The sequence below is a fragment of the Anomaloglossus baeobatrachus genome, chromosome 6, assembly GCF_048569485.1.
Source record: "Anomaloglossus baeobatrachus isolate aAnoBae1 chromosome 6, aAnoBae1.hap1, whole genome shotgun sequence".
In the NCBI taxonomy this organism is placed as follows: domain Eukaryota; kingdom Metazoa; phylum Chordata; class Amphibia; order Anura; family Aromobatidae; genus Anomaloglossus; species Anomaloglossus baeobatrachus.
Genome location: NC_134358.1, coordinates 122,932,797 through 122,955,418, shown reverse-complemented (window position 1 = coordinate 122,955,418; position 22,622 = coordinate 122,932,797).

Sequence of the window (22,622 nt, the reverse complement as noted above, 5' to 3'; positions counted from 1 at the left end):
CCGGCACTGGTCTTCTAGGTCCCTGGGGGTAGGCCTTGCATCCTGGTTGGGATGCAGTTCCCTGTAGCTCCTGATGGCTTAAGGGAAGCTACAGTTTTTCAAACCCATAGTACTCATGTGTACAAAGTAACTTGTCTTGTAGGATAATCACATTACTACACTGTTATTGCATTTTAAAAAAAATGTGATGACCAAAAAACGTAATTTTTTGCGTTTGGAATATTTTTCTCACCACGCCGTGTACCAATCAGATTAATTGATTTTATATTTTGATAGGTCGGGCATTTCTGAAAGCGGCGATATCCAATATGTTAAATATCCATATGAAAGAGGCAATTCCAAACATATATTAAATATCCAGAGAAAGAGGCAACTCCAAACATGCAATAAATATCCGAAGAAAGAGGCAACTGCAGCCATACATTAAATATCCCGAGAAAGAGGCAACTCCAAACATACATTAAATATCCAGAGTAAGAGGCAACTCCAAACATATATTAAATATCCGGAGTAAGAGGCAACTCCAAACATACATTAAATATCCAGAGTAAGAGGCAACTCCAAACATACATTAAATATCCAGATAGCGGCGATACCCAATATGTTTATATATTTTATTTTTTTAACTGTTTTCTTTTCAATTGGGTGAATGTGGGGTGATTTGAACTTTTAGGCTTTTTATTTTTTCATATTTTTAAAACTTTTGTTTTACATTTTTATTTATTTTACTAGTCTTTCTAGGGGACTTTATGCCTGTATAGTCTAATCGCTTGTTCACTTTGAGAAAAGGTTGGATTCTGGAGATGTTTTTAATATGCTGGTAACATGAGTAGCGATGAGTGAACCCACTGTTCGCCAAACAGTGACATCGTCCGTGTTTGACTCCAAGAACCTGACACCCAGTATTTGGTATGAATTCCAAACTTTAGAGTTTGGGTTCACTCATTCCTATTCATGTTACTAGCATCTTAAAAACATCTCCAGAATCCGACCTTTTCTCACTTGTGAAACTGCAAAAACACTTAGGGGCACTTTGCACACTACGACATCGCAAGCCGATGCTTGCGATGCCGAGCGCGATAGTCACCGCCCCCGTCGCAGCTGCGATATCATGGTGATAGCTGGCGTAGCGAACATTATCGCTACGCCAGCTTCACATGCACTCACCTGCCCTGCGACATCGCTCTGGCCAGCGACCCGCCTCCTTATTAAGGGGGCGGGTCGCGCGGCGTCATAGCGACATCACACGGCTGGCGGCCAATAGAAGCGGAGGGGTGGAGATTAGCGGGACGTAAACATCCTGCCCACCTCCTTCCTTCCGCATAGCTGGCATGAGCCGCAGGACGCAGGTAGGAGATGTTCCTCGCTCCTGCGGCTTCACACACAGCGATATGTGATGCCGCTGGAACGAGGAACAACATCGTAACATCGGTCATTTCCAAATTATGGAAATGACCGACGCTACACCGATGATACGATTACGACGATTTTGCGCTCGTTAATCGTATTAAAAAGGCTTTACACACTATGAAATCGCCTGCGACGCCGGATGTGCGTCGCTTTCAATTTGACCCATGCGATGTCATAGTCTGCAAAGTGCCCCTTAGTGTCGCTCTTATTCATTCTTGTCTGGACTACTGCAACTTTATACTGATTGGTCTCCGAGTAACGAAAACTTTCTCCTCTCCTGAATTTGGCGGCCAAGATTTGTATTTTTGTCCAGCCCATTCACCGATGTGTGGCGCCCTGGACAAGTCAGGACGTCACAAGCACTACACCAACACACCCCACACCCCCGGTCAGGCACACCAAAGTCAAACAAAAACCCTTGCTGCCTCCCTCCAGGGGCTGATGTTCACACCAGGGGGTAGGCCAGGCGGTTGGTCCCGCCCACCAAGGACTTCACAGTCCTGGAGGCAGGAAAAGAGTGGAGTTTTTCTGATAGAGTTTAGAGAGGCAGTTGAGCAGTCTGAAGATGGTCCGGGTGTGTGGCCCGGACAGTACAGCAAGGTTGGCAGACGGTGGTGACCGTCTGCAGGAGAGGCCTATCGGAGCTAGCCATAAGGACCGTGGACGGGCGGTGGCCCGGCGGTACCGGACCGGTACGCAAAGAGAAGCCAGCACCAACCGGCAGAGTTTACGGACCCCGACAAGGCTTGGAGTCGCCGTTGAAATTGTCAAATCCATTAGCGAAGGGAACCTCCGGGGTTTCCCAGCAGCCAAGTCCTGACAGAAGGCAACAGTCCAACCGAGAGAGGGAAACACAGTCACCGCCAAGGCTACAGTTCCCAGGGCCAGAGCCTGCGGGCAAAAGGGGCTCCTTCAGCAACCATCAAAGCTGGGGAGCGGGTTACCGGTGGGAACCCATTGGAACCATTTACACTACACAGGTGCAGGGAAAGGCAGTCACCATCAACCTGCCAGGAGGAGAAACACCGCAGCCGTCTGTGGGACCCGTCCATCCAGCCGTTTGTTTCATCAGAGTCTCCGTGTGTGTTACTGGCTGAGTGAGTACCACCGTGCCGTGCGGCACAGCGCTGCCCTCGCGACCCTGCACCTTACCAGGCCCCGTAACCTGCCTGCCATCCATCCCTACCCCTCACCGGACCCCGTGACAACCAACCCCCCTACTCACGGAGGGGAGAACCAACATCCAAGCTACTCCCTGTCATCTCTCCTGGGATCCCTGTCCAGAGCGGCGGTGGTGTCACAACCTCACCACAACCGTGGGTGGTGTCACGGACAATAAATCCCCAAAACCATTACCCCTTTTCACTCACGGGCGAGGAACGCCGCTCGAGTCCCCGGGATCCGGCCCACCGCTTGAGCCACCACCGAGCAGCAGCCGCAGCAGCCGGACCCGAGCAGTGGGAGAGCGCAGCGTCCCCTCCTCCGCCCGCGACAGATGCCTTTACCTTGTGCCAGTCATTACACTAGTTGCACATGCGCTACAAAATACAATACAAACTTATCTTTCTCACTCATAAAGCTCTTCACAGTTTGGTGAAACCCTATATCTCATCCCTCATTTCTGTCTATTACCCTGTCCGTACTCTCCATTCTGCAATTACTCTAACACTCACATCGTCCATAATCCAAGCGTCGCACTTCCGTCTCCAAGACTTCTCTATGGCTGCGTTAGTTTTCTGGAATGCACAGCCCAAAACTATCTGACTAATATCTAGCCTTTATGTATTTAAGCATGCTTTAAAAACACATCTCTTTAGTCAAGCCTATCACCTCAACTCACTAGCCTAACTCTCTCCTGTACCCTCCTTCTAAGGGGTACTTCTCACATAGCGAGATCGCTAGCGAGATCGTTGCTGAGTCACGTTTTTTGTGACGCACCAGTGAGCTCATTACCGATCTCGCTGTGTGTGACACTGAGCAGTGGTCTGGCCCCTGATGTGAAATCGCTGATCGTTACAAACAGTGCTGGTTCATTTTTTGGACGTTGCTCTCCCACTGTGAAGCACACATCACTGCGTTTGACAGCAAGAGAGCAACGATCTGAATGTGCAGGGAGCCGGCTTCTGACAGCCGTAAGCTGTAACCAAGGTAAATATCGGGTAACCAAGCGAAGCACTTTGCTTGGTTACCCGATATTTACCTTGGTTACTAGCGTCCGCCGCTCTAAGGCTGCCAGTGCCGGCTCCCTGCTCCCTACACACGTAGCCGGAGTACACATCGGGTAAATAAGCAAAGCGGTTTGCTTATTAACTCGATGTGTACTCTGGCTAGGAGTGCAGGGAGCCAGCGCTAAGCGGTGTGCGCTGGCAACCAAGGTAAATATCGAGTAACCAAGCGAAGTGCTTTGCTTGGTTACCCGATACTTACCTTAGTTACCAAGCGCAGCATCGCTTCCACGCTTGCTGCTGGCTGGGGGCTGGTCACTGGTCGCTGGTGAGATCTGCCTGATTGACAGCTCACCAGCGACCATGTAGTGACGCACCAGCGATCCTGACCAGGTCAGATCGCTGGTGGGATCGCTGGAGCGTCGCTAAAGTGTGACGGTACCCTATATGTTAATCATAATCTGCTAATTCCTGGTTATCTGGTTCCACGTCACCATTTACCCATTAGAGCATGATAACTGCAATTAGACAGATACTGGCTGATGATTGGATTATGCAGCCTTAGGCTACTTTAACACTTGCGTTGGACAGCTTCTGTTGCTATCCGCAGCCTTGAGGAATTACGGTAACCGTTGCAGGAAACCGTTATATTCCTCATAGACTTCTATTAGCTATGGATAGCAACGGATGATCTTGCGTTCCATCCGCTGCACGACGCAGCGTCGTTATTTTGACGCTGAGTCGGGTGGAGGGAACGCTGCATGTAACGTTTTTTGAGCAGCACAATCCGTAGGATTTCGCTGCGTATGCTCTCTCTGGCTCCATGCACTCGTAACCAGGGTAAACATCGGGTTACTAAGCAATGCACTTTCCCTAGTTACCCGATATTTACCCTTGCTACGGGTGCAGGGAGCTCGACACTTTCCCGCTCGGCTCCGCCCCCTCCCGCACTTCACTCCACATGTACACACGCACGCACATACACACTCACACTCACCTGTCCCCAGCCTTGCATTCCTTGCTGCACTGACGTCCTCAGTGCCATGGTCCCGCTTGGCTCCACAAACCCCGCACTCTGCCCCTGCACTCCACCCCCCTCACACATTCTCGGCGGCCGAACGATCAGCTGATCACCCGGCGACCGGCTGCTGTGAGCAATCAGCTGATCACCCGGCGACCGGCTGCTGTGAGCGATCAGCTGATCGTTCACAATAGTCTGCCGCCGGTAAAACGAAAGAAGAAAAAAAAAAAATATTCCGTTGTTTTGCAGCATCTGTTGCATCCGTTGTGCCACTAAATGCAACACATCCGTTGCATCCGTCACACAACGCAATGCAAAAGATGTCATTCAACGTAAGTGTGAAAGTAGCCTTATATGAAATATCCTAATTTATTATAATGACGGCCAGGCCATACATAACAAGCATGTTCTACCTATTGTATACCACCCATTTCCATATAAATTGCTCGCAGGGCCCTCACTCCAACTGTAGCTGTTGAATTATTATTTTTTGTTTTGTTTTTATTGCTTACACATGTCCCCACTTAATTTTAAAGCGCTGTGGAATATGTTGGTGCTGTATAAATAAAATTATACATATGAATGTATATATATATATATATATATATATGCTTATATACTTATATATATATATATATATATATATATATATATAAATATATAAAAATGTACTGTATATATACAGTATATATATATATATATATATATATATATATATATACATACATACATACACACACACAATGCCTGTATAAAAATACAATAATACAAAGCAATGCTAAAACTTACAGCTTTCCACAGAATAAAGTAAAAACTATGGTCATCTTTACCATATAGCTAATCGAAAATAAATGTAGTTTCTGAAACCAGACTGAAAATTGCAGCGTTGTCCTTGTCACAATACAGTCTTGTTCCGATCTTTCATTTCTTGGCACACATTGGCACAGAGATCCAGATGGATAAGAATTGGGCCAGAAGGCTGGATCTGAAATTTCCGTTGAAGTGTGAACTTTTTTGGTAAAAGAAAAAACCTCCCTATTCATTTAGGCCATCTGACAGATTATCTGGTAAAGAAAGAATGCTCCACAAATATTCTGACATGCCAATATCTGAAATATAACAAATATGCAGAGATGCAATATATGTATAAAAATTATAAAGGCAAAGTAAAAGGCTATTCTCAGTGTAAGTTTTGCTGTGTTTCATAGCAGTATGCCATAAAGAATGAGATAAAGAAATGGATGAAAGAAAAGGCAGATGTATAGATAGATAGATCGAATAATATACAGATGAAGTAAAACATAAAATTCTTTATTTAAAGTAATATACAACTACAAGTGTAGTATTAGTTATTAGTTGAAAATATGAGTACCCCTCTCTTTCTATCTTATAAAAATGTTATAAGCATATGTGACGCCCTGGACTAGCCAGGTAGTCACAGGTAGGCCCTTACACAAACACCTTCCCCTAAAAAGGTACCAGCAGCCAACCTTAAAACCCTGAGTCACCCCTCTCAGGTTCTGACATTCACACCCGGGGAGCGGAGCCAGGCGGTTGGCCACGCCCACCGAGGAGTTCGGATGGCCTGAGGCGGGAAAAACAAGCAGATCAGTGACAAGAGTTGAGGAGAGTAGTAGCAAAGAGGATACGTCTGTCAGGGATCTGGGTCGGAGCCCGGATACCCTGTGGCCAGGAGGCAGACGGTGGTGGCCGCCTGCAGGAGCTGGGATTACAGCCGGTGGAACTGTAAGGGACCGGGACCGGGTAGTGGCCCGCTGGTACCGAACCGGGAAACCGATTGGAAACCGGAGCACCAGGAGGGGTACTCAGACCCAGTACGAGGCCCAGAAGCCACTGGACCAAGTCAAATTTACTGATTGGGATCTGGACTTTAGGTCCTTTCCCACCCAAGACCCGACTGAAGACAACAGCCCAACCATAGGGACAGAAAGCCACCGCCCAGGCATCGAGATCCCACGGGCCAGCGTGTGTGGGAAAACGGGCTCTACCGGCACACACAAAGCTGGGGAGTGGACTACCGTTGCTCAGGCATAGGAGTCACAATTCTACTAAAAGTGAGGTGCAGGAGAAAGGCGGAAACCTCCAACCTGAAAAAAGGGGAAAAACGCAGCCGGCTGCGGGCACCGTCCACCATCTTGTTTGGTTTACCAGAGACTCCAGTGTGTCTGTAATAGTGAGTACAACAATGCCCTCGGGCCGCGCACCGTGCCGCACCGCACCAACACACCAGCACGCATTCCCCTGCCTCAGCACCTCCTTCGGGCCCCCGGGACCATCAACCCCTATTCAAGGAGGGGTCAACACCAAGCTGCGCGACACCGTTCCCGGGAGCCTAGTCAATGGCAGTGGTGGTGTCCATCCATTCACCACAACCCATGGGTGGAGTCACAAACTCAAGCGCTGATCCGGCCGTGCACCTACCTACCCCCATCCAAAAGCGCCAGCACCCCCCATTCAGAGCAAAGTGACCCGGGTCCGGAGGCGCTCGAGCCACCCATCAAACGAGCCCAGACCCGAGCGGCTCAGCTGCAGCCGAGTGTGGGGCGGTACACATCGACTCTTCTGGCGTCACGAACAGAATTGAACCAATCCACTTACCGGTGGACGTGCGCCTTGAAGTTACAGTCAGCGGTGTTCCGTTGAAAAATTGCAGAATCCGCCATCTTTGGGCGCAAAGTTTCCCGCCGGAGCCGTCTTCTCCAGGAAAAGAGCAGGAGAGTGAAGCCCCGCCCCCAGAGAACAGAGCGGTGCAGAGAGAAAGCAGAGTGCTCCGAAAAGACCAAGGGGGGCGGGTGAAGACCCTGTCCCATGTGACCGAGTGGATAAAGGGCAGGGACTCCAGGACTCTGCCACCCGTCTGGTTCCTGGACCCCAACAGTGCACCATGTCCGCCACGTCCGACAAGCCAGAATTCCCGGAGCCCGCACCTGGAACAGCGGCGTGGGTGGAAGCCCGGACAGCCCTGATGTGCTGCCGTCTCCAAGCACAGGTTCGCTTCCTCATGGTGCAATGGTCGGCCGAGATGGAGGGGATAACCGCCGCCGTGCAGGCACGTGAAGTAGCGGCAGTTTTGGAGGAAAGGGTAAGTGACCCAACGCCCCTATGTTCTGGAGGGACCGGCCGATGCGGCTGAGGAACCCGGTCTGCTCCTGCTCTCCATACTGCCTCCCCCACCGCCCGTAGCGGTTGCCACTATCTCTCCGCCTGGTTCCCCACCCTCGTCACAGGGGGCGGAGCCCATCCCAAATGCCCATGAGGATCCGCCTGTGGAGGCAGCACGCAGATGGCCATATGTTCGGCCTGCACCACTCCCACTCCCATGGAAGGACAGTTCCCGAAGGATGCCCGCTCCCGATGTGGTCCCGCCGGTCCCAGAAGTGACCACGCTACAGAAGGTCCAGGCCCCGGCAGTCCGCCCGGCCAAGAAGGAGGTGGGCGCTACCTGGAAGAAGGCCCAGCAGGTGAGGCTGGTCGTTCCCGTGTCTCAGGCCTCGGCTGAGGCAGTGCGGGGTTGCCGCTGTCAAGCAGCAGAGCCGGCCGTGACACAGCAGGGTTCCCCATGGAGGATGTCGGTCGTTGCTGACACCGGGGAGCTCCGGCTGGGCCAGACCCTCACACCAAGAGACCCTGGGCAAGCAGATGCCCCGTACTGGGAGCGGCGGCCAAACCAGCTGGGCCGGGAAATCGAGGCCCGGGAGAAACGTAGAGCAGAGATCCTGGCCTGTACCATCTGGGAAAAAGAGAACTTGAGGGGCGTCACCTACCGGGTGCAGGGCCCGAGGTAAGAAGGTCAAGTCCGGCGGTTCGATCCTGACAGAGGATGGGGATTTGTATATGAGCCTGGCCTGAAGTCTTTGTATCCCGTCAGGATGTGTACCCGCACCTGCCCATGGGTCACCCGGACCGTGACCAGGTGCTCGGTGAGTTGGTCGCCTATGCCCGGCATTGCGGGGAGAGGAGCTGGTTTGCCCTCAGCATCCAAAGGAGGGCACGCCAAGAAGGCCCAGGGCGCTCCCAGTCCCCTCCCCCACCGTACAGCTCTGAAATCACGGTGGAGGAAGAATATGAAGAAGATGATGAGTATAGGGTAGCGGATCCCGGCTACCAAGTTGAAAAGTCCCCGTTGGGACCATACAGCTCGTCCCCGCTGGGACTTTGTTGATTTGCCCCATTATAAAATGAACATGGCTGAGAACTTGCAGGCCACCCAAAAAAACTTTTGGGCTTGTAAATAATCCAGGACCGGCCTGTCCCGCCTCACAGTCTTCGGAGAGGCAGGTTGGAGGATGGGCCTGCGGGAAAATGATGGCCGAGGCCCCACCACCACTGCAACCGGTGGCAATCCTCCGGGTCCAGGGGTCCCCTGGATGTGGGGCCCCTGAGAGACAGCCGGGTGTGGAATTTTGCACCCGTCCCGTAAAGCAAAACCTGGGCCCGTTCGTGGACTGGGGAAAAAAGGTGCTGCCTGTTTCTTAGAGGCAACATCAAGGCTAGGTTTGTTTGGGCGGGCTAGCGGAAGGACCCGGTCCTGTTACTGTTATTAATAAAAAAGTTAGCAACAGTTAAAGAACGTGCCTCCCGTAAGACCGTAAGAGAAGATCCAGAAACATGCTTAATTGTACAAAAATTATTATAAATATAAATATGTTATCTTTTTCAGTTTAAAGCAACAAAATAAACCGGTGGTGGACGGGCAACCCACGGACGGTCTGCATTAAACCAAGAGGGAATGTAATGCCCTGGACTAGCCAGGTAGTCACAGGTAGGCCCTTACACAAACACCTTCGCCTAAAAAGGTACCAGCAGCCAACCTTAAAACCCTGAGTCACCCCTTTCAGGTTGTGATGTTCACACCTGGGGGGCGGAGCCTGGCAGTTGGCCACGCCCACCGAGTAGTTCAGATGGCCTGAGGCGGGAAAAACAAGCAGATCAGTGACAGGAGTGGAGGAGAGTGGTAGCAAAGAGGAGACGTCTGTCAGGGATCTGGGTCGGAGCCCGGATACCCTGTGGCCAGGAGGCAGACGGTGGTGGCCGTTTGCAGGAGCTGGGATTACAGCCGGTGGAACCGTAAGAGACCGGGACCGGGTAGTGGCCCGCTGGTACCGAACCGGGGAACCGATTGGAAAGCGGAGCACCAGGAGGGGTACTCAGACCAAGTACGAGGCCCAGAAGCCACTGGACCGACTCGAATTTACTGATTGGGGTCTGGACTTTAGGTCCTTTCCCACCCAAGACCCGACTGAAGACAACAGCCCAACCATAGGGATAGAAAACCACCACCCAGGCATCGAGATCCCACGGGCCAGCGTCGGGCAAACGGGCTCTACCGGCACACACAAAGCTGGGGAGCGGACTACCGTTGCTCAGGCATAAGAGTCACAATTCTACTAAAAGTGAGGTGCAGGAGAAAGGCGGAAACCAACAACCTGAAAAAAGGGGAAAAACGCAGCCAGCTGCGGGCACCGTTCACCATCTTGTTTGGTTTACCAGAGACTCCAATGTGTCTGTAATAGTGAGTACAACAGTGCCCTCGGGCCGCGCACCGCGCCGCACCGCACCGACACACCAGCACGCATTCCCCCGCCTCAGCACCTCCTTCGGGCCCCCGGGACCATCACCCCCTACCCAAGGAGGGGTCAACACCAAGCTGTGCAACACTGTCCCCGGGAGCCTAGTCAACGACAGCGGTGGCGTCCATCCATTCACCACAACCCGTGGGTGGCGTCACGAACTCAAACGCGGCTTCGGCCGTGCACTTACCTGCCCCTATCCAAAAGCGCCAGCACCCCCCTTTCGGAGTGAAGTGACTCCGGGTCCGGAGGCGCTCGAGTCACCCATCAAACGAGCCCAGACCCGAGCAGCTCGGCTGCAGCCGAGCGCGGGATGGTACACATCTTTTGTATTTAAAGGAAACCTGTCACCTGAATTTTCACTATGAAACAAAAGAACCCCCTTCTGCAGCTCCTGGGCTGAATTCTAGAAAGGTTCATCTTGCTACTGGCCCCCCTTTCAGACCTAAATAAACACTTTATAAATCTTACCTTTTGGTATGTTAATGAGCTTTGCTGGCCACGGGGGCAGGCTGTATTTCTTCCGTTATTCCCCCTCCTGCCACTGTTCGCTGTACCCTGTGTTGATTTACATCGATGAGGCCGCCGGCCTCATGTTACGCAAGGCTTCTGAAGTCTCGCGCATGCCTAGTGGCACTATCGCGGGACTGAGTGCTGTTCAAATCGTGAGCGCCGGTGATGTAATTGTGCAGGCGCGAGATTATGGGCGGCGCTGTGAATGTCATCACCAGCGTCATCCAAGAACCCGCCCATAATCTTGTGCCCGCGGTAATAGGTAACATGGATGATATGGCCAGTGCTAGCGCATAACGGTGGAGGCAGAGGGAAAATCGCGGGCACGAGATTATGGGCAGGGTCTCGGATGACGCTGATGATGACATACACAGCGCCACCCATATTCTCGTGCCTGTGCAATTACAATTGCATGTCAGAAATGTTTATTTCTAAATTTTGGGCCGTTATATTGGTTTACCTGGTGAAAATAAACAAGTGAGATGGGAATATATTTGGTTTTTATTAAGTTGCCTAATAATTCTGCACAGTAATAGTTACCTGCACAAACAGATATCCTCCTAAGAAGCCAAATCTAAAAAAAACCCACTCCAACTTCCTAATATATTAAGCTTTGATATTTATTAGTCATTTGGGTTGATTAAGAACATAGTTGTTGATCAATGTAAAAAAAAATCCCCTAAAATATAACTTAATATATATATACATAATAATTGGCGCTTGCAATTTGAACAGCGCTCAGTCCCGCGATAGTGCCACTGGGCATGTGCGAGACTTCAGGAGCCTTGCGGAACATGAGGGCGGCGGCCTCATTGATGTAAATCAACACAGGGGGGACAGCGAACAGCGGCAGGAGGGGGAATAACGGAAGAAATGCAGCCTGCCCCCGTGGCCAGCAAAGCTCATTAGCATACCAAAAGGTAAGATTTTATAAAGTGTTTATTTAGGTCTGAAAGGGGGGCCAGTAGGAAGTTGAACCTTTCTAGAATGCAGCCCAGGAGCTGCAGAAGGGGATTCTTTTGGTTTCATAGCGAAAATTCAAGTGACAGGTTCCCTTTAAGACTCAGAAACATTAGATTTAAGCCGGGGCCACACGGGGGACTACTGCGATCCTCGCATGACACTTGGCTCTCGAAAAAAAAAACAGACCTAGCAGGCATGAGGAGTATTAGAAAAACATATTCCGGCTTTTAAGGGAGGAACATGTCTGCATTTTCCTTTCCTGCATTAATACCTGAACTTGCAATAACTTGTACAAACTATTGGCCACCTCTATGGCCATGCAGGATTGAAACTTGGTTCTAACGTGTCCCCATTGAGTACTACAGTCCAGTTGTCAAGCGTTATCTACAAACTTAGACTTTACCTTTATAAATATAGAAAAGTGGCACTCCTTGTATGCTGGTGCTTGGATAGGGTCCCACCCCGTATCAAAACTATCAAAAAATCCACCACTCAAAGCATGAAATGAAATTATTTTTTATTTTTTTCAAGAACGCAATTTTGTGTCAATTTCTATCAATGACGTTTCGGTCTTCCGACCTTCATCAGATAACACTATTACAGAAAAAATACAGGAAAAAATCTTTTAGATAGACAAAGACATATATATAATGACATAATACAATCATGGTGTCAAAGAAAGGCAGAATAATTTCATCAATTAGCAATAATACATTGACCATGAAAATGACATACAAAGTGTCAAAAAGGATAAAAAAAGGGAATAAAAAATCAAAACAAATGATCTGTCAGGTGAGCCACTTCACTAGCAGATACAATGTCCTCCTAAGAATAAGGAGAGGAAATTTAATGTATGAATAAATGCAAGAAAAAACAGAAAAAAGGAACCAAATGTTGTGCCATGCTGATTCACTAAAAGATTACATAGAAAGAAAACATAAGAAAAAAAGGGAAAAATAATGAGCTAGTCTCAATGGTATAATCATGCAAACAATAAAGCAAATGTACAATGCTGTGTAATAACACTCACCAAAAAGGCTCTAGTACAACGTGTGAAAATTCCTAGAAGAAAGGGAAAAGCTGCCCGTCCGGGTCTGCGATGTGTGTGATCTGACAGCGCAGTAACCTGGTTTAAATAGACCGCTTAATTAACACATGACTAATAGCGGAACGTCACTTCCGGTCCGCAAGTCGGAAGTAACGATCCTGATTGGCAACATGTAAAACTGGTTGGCAAATGCGTCTGAACCGCTAAGTCTCACTGAAGATCACATCCAATCAGCTGGACGGAAGTGACGGTCTTGAATGGCAAGTAAGTAAATATGGGCTGGATAGCAAACAGACCCATATCTTAAAATGTGCTATAATAAATGAAAAACAAGAACAGACAGAGCCTCCTAATTAAGTAGTTACTATAATATAGAAATAAAAACATCATGCTTTTCACGCCCCTCTGTTCCGATACTGCTCCTATATACAAGACTACTATCCTATATACAACAATTTGAGAACACAAAGCATACCTACCTTTCAACAAGGCCTGATGAAAGATCCACAAAGTACGACGCACTAGCGACACCAACAGAGACTCTACTACGTGGAACAAAGAATGGAACTTAAAGAATGAAATCACTAACGTCTTCGGCAAGTTACCCAATCGGAACGCTGTTGTGACCACCAATCGGAGTCGTGGGGGTGTTGTAAAATACACTGCAAAAACACGCCCTTGTCACTGCCTTCAGGCCCATGTCACTGCCTTCAGCATCGTCGTGATCGTCGTTGCTACGGTGTCAAACACAAGGATGTGGTGCAGCGGGATAGCAGCGATCAAAAAATGAACTGGGATATTCAAGAATGAGCAGCGATCTCGCAGCAGTGGTCTGATCGCTGTTATATGTCACACATAGTGACGTCGCTATCAAGGTCGCTGCTACGTCACAGAAAATGGCGACTTAGCAGCGACGTCGTTGTCGCCATCGCTGTGTGTGACACCACCATTAGGTAGATAGATAAGTCCAATTCATGAAAAGATGAAAAGAAAGCTCCAACAGCAAATAATTTATCAGCCCAAGCTACTGCAAGGGCAGGTATTAATGCAGGATGGGAAAAAAGCAGACATATTTCACTGAATGGCCTGAACATGTGTTGTTAGTACTTTCCATGCTTACTACCTCTGCTTTCACAATGTTAGAATAAAAAAGATGTTATCACATTTGGCAAGTGCCGTTGGAACCCTTTTCATGAATTGGACGTTTCCATCTGCTTGATTAAATGGCTGAGCACATCCTTGCAAACAATTCTACACCGTGTGCAGAATTATTATGTATATATATATTAAGTTATATTTTAGGGGATTTTTTTTTACATTGATCAACAACTATGTTCTTAATCAACCCAAATGACTAATAAATATCAAAGCTTAATATATTAGGAAGTTGGAGTGGGTTTTTTTTAGATTTGGCTTCTTAGGAGGATATCTGTTTGTGCAGGTAACTATTACTGTGCAGAATTATTAGGCAACTTAATAAAAACCAAATATATTCCCATCTCACTTGTTTATTTTCACCAGGTAAACCAATATAACGGCCCAAAATTTAGAAATAAACATTTCTGACATGCAAAAACAAGACCCGCAAAAATTAGTGACCAGTATAGCCACCTTACTTTATGATGACACTCAACAGCCTACTATCCATAGATTCTGTCAGTTGCTTGATCTGTTTACAATCAACATTGCATGCCTCAGCCACCACAACCTCCCAGACACTGTTCCGAGAGGTGTACTGTTTTCCCTCCCTGTAGATCTTACATTTTATGAGGGACAATAGGTTCTTTATGGGGTTCAGATCAGGTGAACAATGGGGCCATGTCATTATTTTTTCATCTTTTAGACCTTTACTGGCCAGCTACACTGTGGAGTAGTTGGATGAATGTGATGGAGCATTGTCCTGCATGAAAATCATGTTTTTCTTGAACGATACCGACTTTTTCCTATACCACTGCTTGAAAAAGTTGTCTTCCTGAAACTGGCAGTAGGTCTGAGAATTGAGCTTCACTCCATCTTCAACCTGAAAAGGTCTCACAAGTTCATCTTTGATGATACCAGCCCATACCAGTACCCTACCTCCACCTTGCAGGCGTCTGAGTCAGAGTCGAGCTCTCTGCCCTTTACTGATCCAGCCTCTGGCCCATCAAGAGTCACTCTCATTTCATCAGTCCATAAAACCTTTGAAAAATCAGTCTTAAGATATTTCTTGGCCCAGTCTTGAGGTATTATCTTATGTTTCTTGTTTAAAGGTGATCATTTTTCAGCCTTCCTTACCTTGGCCATGTCCCTGAGTATGGTACACCTTGTGCTTTTTGATACTCCAGTAACATTGCAGCTCTGAAATATGGTCAAACTGGTGGCAAATGGCATCTTGGCAGCTTCAAGCTTGATTTTTCTCAATTCATGGGTAGTTATTTTGCGTTTTTTTTGGCCAACACGCTTCTTGCGATCCTGTTGGCTATTCGCCATGAAACACTTGATTGTTTGGTGATCATGCTTCAAGAGTTTAGCAATTTCAAGACTGTTGCATCCCTCTGCAAAACATCTCACAATATTGGACTTTTCAGAGCCCGTCAAATCTCTTTTCTGACCCATTTTGTCAAAGGAAAGGAAGTTGCCTAATAATTAAGCACACCTTATATAGGGTGTTGATGTCACTACACCACACCCATCCTCATTACAGAGATACACATCACCTGATTTACTTAATTGGTAGTTGTCTCTCAAGCCTATACAGCTTGAAGTAGGGCAACATGTATAAAAAGTATCATGTGATCAAAATACTCATTTGCCTAATAATTCTGCACACTGTATATGTTTTCAGATAATGTCTGACAATTGGACCACATCGCAAAATGGGAGACAAGGGTTTTCTCTTTTTTTGATATGTGTGGGAGAAGGAGCCTTCCAACTCTCCCTCGGCAGATGATCTCGCCTAATCCTATTCATCTATGTGAGATGAGCCACTGACAGGTAAGTCTCGCACTGTCACAGCGAGAGTGCCCCTATGTATGCAGGAGTTGGGTGAGATAACCATCATTTTCCCAACAACAGTGTGGAATTTAGGAGCACAACAGGGGTGCAGTCATAAAACAATCACCTAATATCAGACTAATAGATAGATGGAGCTTTGTCAGTCAGTGTTTAAGCATTGAGTTGACTCATTTCTACATTGTTTAACAATGTTGTTTTGCAGTGACGTTATGAATTTAAAGATGACCTATCACCAATCTATGGCTGCCCATTTTAGAGAACAATGGGCATTCAAAGATTAGTGATTTTAATAGTTGCATAACTAGAGTCCAATAGGCCCCAGTTCAAAATATGGACCTGTGTGTCAACCTGCAAGTTGTTAAGATGTATTGGCCCTTGCAGCATTCTAGTTGCAGCATTCTAGATCCTGTGAAGACATATGTATTTGGCCCGCATGTAGTAATGTCCTCCATCCTGGCCCCCATCCTGTAATAATTTCCCTCATCATGGGCCCTTTCCTGTAATATCCTCTGGTATGGCCCCTTTGTGCAATCATGCTCCTTATCATGGGCCCCTTCCTGTAATAATATCCTCTGTCCTAGCCCCCATCCTGTAATAAATGCCCTCCATCCTGGGCCCCTTCATTTAATAATGTACAGCATCCTGGGCCCCTTTCTATTATAATTTCCCCATCCTGGGCTGCATCCTGTAAGAAATATACGCCATCATGGACCCCTTCTTAATATAATGTTTCCAGCCTGTAAGAAATGTACTCCATTCTGGCTTATTCCTGTAATTAAGTCCCCATCCTGGGCCCTCTCCTATAATAATATTAATATCTTGGGCCCCTATCCTATTGTAATTTTCCCATACTGGCCCGCATCCTGTTAAAGGTGTCCCCCATCCTGGACCCCTTCATATAATAATGCCTCCATCCTGGACCCCATCCTGTAAGAAATGTCCCCCATCTTGGGCCTCTTCCTATTAAAATGTCTTGAATCCTGTAATAATGTCCCGCATCCTATAGGAAATGTTGCCCATATTGGATGACTTCCTATAATAATGCCCCCATCATGGGTTGCATCCTATAAGAAATGTCTCCCATCCTGGGCCCCTTTCTAAAATAATGTCCCCATCCTAAGCTACATGCTGTAAAAAATGGCCCCCATCTGGTGCCCCTCCTATGCAAACCTTTTTGTGAGCTCATGGTAGAGTGAGATCTTTCAGGGTGAATCCCTATCAGAAGTGGCACAGGTACAGAATGGAAAAGCTATATTGATGATATGTGGTTTATTTGAGAGGGGTCTAAGAAAGAACTTGACAAATTCATCACTAAATTTAATAATAATGACCTAAATATCAAACTCACATACAAACATGGGAAGAACGTGGACTTTCATAATTTGGAGATTCACGTTTCTCTAAATGGAATGATTTCCACTGATATATTTAAAAAAAAAACTACCACCACAAACTCCCTTTGCATGTTTCTTCAATTTTTTAATCACAATCCTTGGATCTAGCCCGCAGATTTGAAGAAAGGGGATATAGCTGCAAACTCATTAGACACAGCTATAAAAGGGTCATAATATACAAAAGAGACAATTACTTTTTGTACAATGCATCAACATAATGTGAACACAAGAAAACAAACACGACTTATTACCACCTGGAAATCATTGGAATGTTCTAATGACAGATCCCGACCTAAGAAAAACACTTCCACCAACACTTTCCATTGTGGCACTAAGTTCCCAAACTCTTTGAGGTCTGTTGGTCGGTGGCCACTGCATGCCACCTTAAATCAAGAAATGCAACGCATCAGCAACTATTTTATCCCTGTGGCTTCTGCAAAGCCTGCTCAAATCTAGTAAAGGCCAAAACATTCAAGAATTTTGATGGGTCAAGATATTTGAAATCAGAAAGTGCTTGAATTGCTCCTCCTTCTAAGGAATCATTTATCATGCTGAATGCACCTGCAAAAATATATGCAGGACTTACCACTTGAGAGTTGAAGGTACATGTCAGGGAACACATTAGAGATATTAAAAATGCCAAAACAATCGTTGATATTTCCCTGCTCAAAACAATACCTAGGCACTACAAACTCTTTCATGGCTATAATTTCAAAATATTAACTAAAAAAAGACACTGATCAGGTAATGCTGGGCACCAAGGCTAGAGATTCAGGCAAAATTCTTGCCCAAACCGAAAGATAGGGGACCTATACACTCGTTACTTTGACCCTTGAGGGTTTAAACAAAAATTTAGGTTGTGGGTCCATTTATTAATTCTGAAGCATTGTATGGGTGGGTAGGAGTCAGATGCTGTTTTAATTTTAAATATTTACCGTATTTTATTTCCTTTGTTACCTCTTAGACTTTTCCCTTACTTGTGACAATTGCTCATTTTCATCTACCTGATAGATATCGGGACCCCTGCAAATGACAACATGGAATACAATCGTTTTTCGGAATCAAGCTGTGAAGAAGTTCCATATAGCAACACTGGTCCAATCTTGTAATCTATGGTACAAATTTTCAAAAGTTTGAGCTCAGTGATTTATACAAGAACATTTCAGTACTAGGTTGCTCTACCTATTACCTTTAGATAAAGACAGTAATGTATGGCATCTAGTCTGCTCTCCATAACCAACAATATCTCTCTATCAATATACCTATGGAAAACTGCTCCTTTAAAGAGATATAAATTTGGACTATACAACAGAGTTCCATCTACTGATTACAAAACTGTACTCACAAATGGGTAGGGCCAAATTAGTATTGATAGTCATGGACCTCTTTTTTTCCACTCTATTTGATTCTCGACTTCATAATTTCTTTATCACTAAAATACCGTAATTCTTTATTTTCTATCAATTCATATTTATTAATTTGTCATTATTCATTTTTGTATTTAATATTTTTCCTTTCCATTACATGTATGTTCCTCATTCATTATTTCTATTTCTACTACCATGGGGCAGCAGTTTTTATACCTACATGGTCATGCCTATTATCATGAATTTTCTTTTGTGTTCTCACTTCCCCCTTTCTAACTTTACGATTACACTTGAAAAATATTGGTGCATTTTACTATTTATATAGGTCTACTATTTATTCCACCAATGTTCTTGTAGCACACCACACACCAGGTTCTGCTATTCTGGTTTTCATAATGTTCTAGATTACGGTAAGTATTAGAATATTGTCAAAACATCTGAACACATAAAGAGGGGACATAAAAAATGGCCTAAAACGTGGACCACAATTCACCCCACATAAGGACTAAAATATGAAAGTGTCCGGTAGATAATATACTAGAATATTGGTCACCTAAGGCTGTAAATTACAACATTGTTTTTATTGTTCCAATTGAACAATATTCATGTAGGTTTAACATTCTCTCTATTAATGTTTCCGTAGTACATTTTTCTACCATATACTGGTTTACTGGTCCATTTAGGCTGTAAACACTAACATAATTTTTATTCTTTTTTTACATAGTTCTTCTTTCTCTTGTCCGTTTGAGACAAGTTTCACATTTACATTTTCCAGCCCTTGATGTTTTTGCACCATATGGATTTTTTCATTCTACATATTTGGCTAGGCCAATTCACACCTGATTCTAGGTGTAGGCATGGTATCATATAGTTCTTCCACTAGATACAACCGCTTCTCTTTTTTATCTTTATCGAAGCCGCATTCACACATTATTACAACTCCCTTTCATTAAGGACTCTAAGCAAATTAATATGACACATTTTCATTCTTTTCTTAACCCCAGATATGTGGATCTACTCACTTCAATAGTGTTTTGTTCAATTGTACTGTTCTAGCACTATTGCACTTTATCTAATAAGCGGACAATCTGATCTCAGTTTTCATCATATTTCTTTCCTCTCTTCCTTTACTCCACTAGCCTTATTTTCACACTCATTTTCATTGACCGCACTTTCCTTATTTTCTCTTATTATCACCTATGTATGAACAATATGATGGCATTTTACTTTAATGTATTAATCTTTATTACTTAATTTTTATTATTCATTTTTCAATATTTTTTTGTATTTATTTCATCTTCTTTTGCACTCCCATTTATGTGCATATTTTCTGTATACAGTACTTACCTTCCTTTAATATTACACCTCTTGCACCTGCAATTGTCACCTGTGGTTATGCGTCGCTTATCTATTCAGCCATCCCCACCCTCACATGACTCCTGAAGAAGCTGGGCGAAACGCACATCAGGGTTTCGGGACATCCTGCCTGGGATCCCATCTGCAGTGCTTCTTATATTCAAGTAATAGCATTGGCCCCTCTATAATACTTAAGGGAATGCAGAAAACATGGTGTGAGCAACCTGTGGTGCAGATATTTAACGGTTACTATAGGCATGTATGTACTTTACCGGTTGCACCACACAGCTCTATCTCTTCCCTTACTTTTTTCTCTAGGCTATTTATGTGTCCCCTCAAAGGAGGTATTCCCTATTTTATTTAATTTTTCATATGTATTTTAACAAAGATATTATTTTATACTAATTTATTGCATGAATCTCTTTTTTACCAGGGGATCACTATATAACCTGTGATTGTGTTATACAGTATATCACAAAAGTGAGTACACCCCTGACATTTTTGCAAATATTTTATATCTTTTCATGGAGTAACACTAAAGATATGACACTTTGATACAATGTAAAGTTGTCAGTGTACAGCTTGTATAACAGTGTAAATTTGGTGTCCTCTAAATAACTCAACACACAGCCAATAATGTCCAAACTGCTGGCAGCGAAAGTGAGTACACCGCTAAGTGAAAATGGCCAAATTGTGCCCAAAATGTCAATATTTTGTGTGACTACCATTATATTCAAGCACTGCCTTAACTTTCTTGCGATGGAGTCCACTAGAGCTTCACAGGAGCCACTGGAATCCTCTTCCATTCTCCATGACAACATTACGTAGCTAGTGGATATTAGAGACTTTGTGCTCCTCCACCTTCCTTTTGAGGATGCCCCATAGATGCTCAATAGGGTTAAGGTCTTGGTACATTCTTGGCCAGTCCAGCACCTTAAACCTCAGTAAGACAGTGGTCATCTTGGAGGTGTGTTTGGGTTGTTATCATGTTTGAATACTGCCCTGCGGGCCCAATTTCTGAAGGGAGGAGATCATGCTCTGCCTCAGTGTGTCACACTACATGTTGACATTCATGGTTCCCTCAAAGAACTCTATCTCACCACAGTGGGCAGCACTCATGCAGCCCCAAATCATAATACTGCCACCACCATGCTTGACTGTAAGCAAGAAACACTTGTCTTTGTACTCATCTGGTTACCATCAAAAATATTTGACATCAGCTGAACCAAATAAGTTTATCTTGGCCTCATCAGACCACAGAACATGGTTTCAGTAATCCATGTCCTTAGTCTGCTTGTGTTCAGCAAACTGTTTGCAGGCTTTCTTGTGCATCATCTTTAGCAGAGTCTTCCTTCTGGGACGACAGCCATGCAGACCAATTTGATGCAAGCTGTAGCGTATAATCTGAGCACTGACAGGCCGACCCTACTCCCCACCCCCATCCATTTATCCTCTGCAGAAATGCTGGCAGCACTTATACGTCGATTTTGAAAAGACAAAGTCTGGACATGATGTTGTGTATGTGTGCTCAACTCCTTTGGTTGAACATGGTGAGGTCTGTTTTGAGTGGAACCTGTCTTTTTAACCTGCTGTAATGTCCTGGCCACTTTGCTGCAGCTCAGTTTCAGGATGTTGGCAATCTTCTTACTGCCTAGCCCATTTTTACATAGAGCAACAATTCTTTTTCTGATCCTCAGAGAATTCTTTGCTATGAGGTGCCATGTTGAAATTACAGTGAACAGTATGATGGAGTGTGTGAGCGATATCACCAAATACAACACAACTGCTCCCATCCTATCCTGGTCCACAGCCTGTAAGAAATATCCCACTTCCTGGGTCCCTTCCTATGATATTGTCCCAATCCAGGGCCTCAGCATGTAAGAAATGTCCCCCATCCTGGAACTCTTTCAATTATAATATCCACATTTTTGCTGGTCTTTTATTACACCTACTACATATTGGGCTAGGATCTTGGAAACTGGAATACCCCTTTAATAACACAGTCCCTGGTAATGGTGAAGCTTTTCTGTGCAACCTCATAGAACTCTTAAAGGGGACTTTCTCATTACAGAACATAGTTACATAGGTTGAAAAAAGACCTAGGTCCATTATGTTCAACCTTCCTCCACCAATTATACATTTCATCACTAAATCATTTACACTATAACTGACAATGTTGTGTGCACTGAGGAAATCAGCCAGCCCATTTTAATAGTCGTTATAGTGTCTGCCATTACTACCTCTTGTGGTATCGCATTCCATAATCTGACTACTTTAACTGTAAAGAACCCTTTCCTAATTTGCTAATCCTCCTTAAATTCCCCATTTCCACGACGTGCGGTATCCTCCATAGCTAGTGGAGAGGCCGATAGCTTACTTTGGTGCCACTGGCAGCTCATGATGTCACTACCATGCACAGTCTGTGGTGGGCTCACTGACGTCAGCTTCTTGCCTCTGATTGGCTGGTGTCTTGTATTAAAAAGACAGAATATTCTCGCTCACTGTGTTATGGTGAGTGCACAGAAAAAGGTGTATCATTAAATAGAGTAAACCTGGCACTCCTTATAAGACATAAATGTTCAAAAATGTAGAAAAATAATTATTAATATTTGCCAGGTAATTACTACAAATCTCATCAGAACGGCAGCCTATCTATGATAACTCAAAGCTATGATTTACCAGTTAAATATAGATGGCACTTTAATATCATATAAAGCACAATAGATGTATTATCACACTTATCATGGAAACATCGGAACAACTAGTTACACTTAAATCTCAGTGAATGGGAAAAAAACAC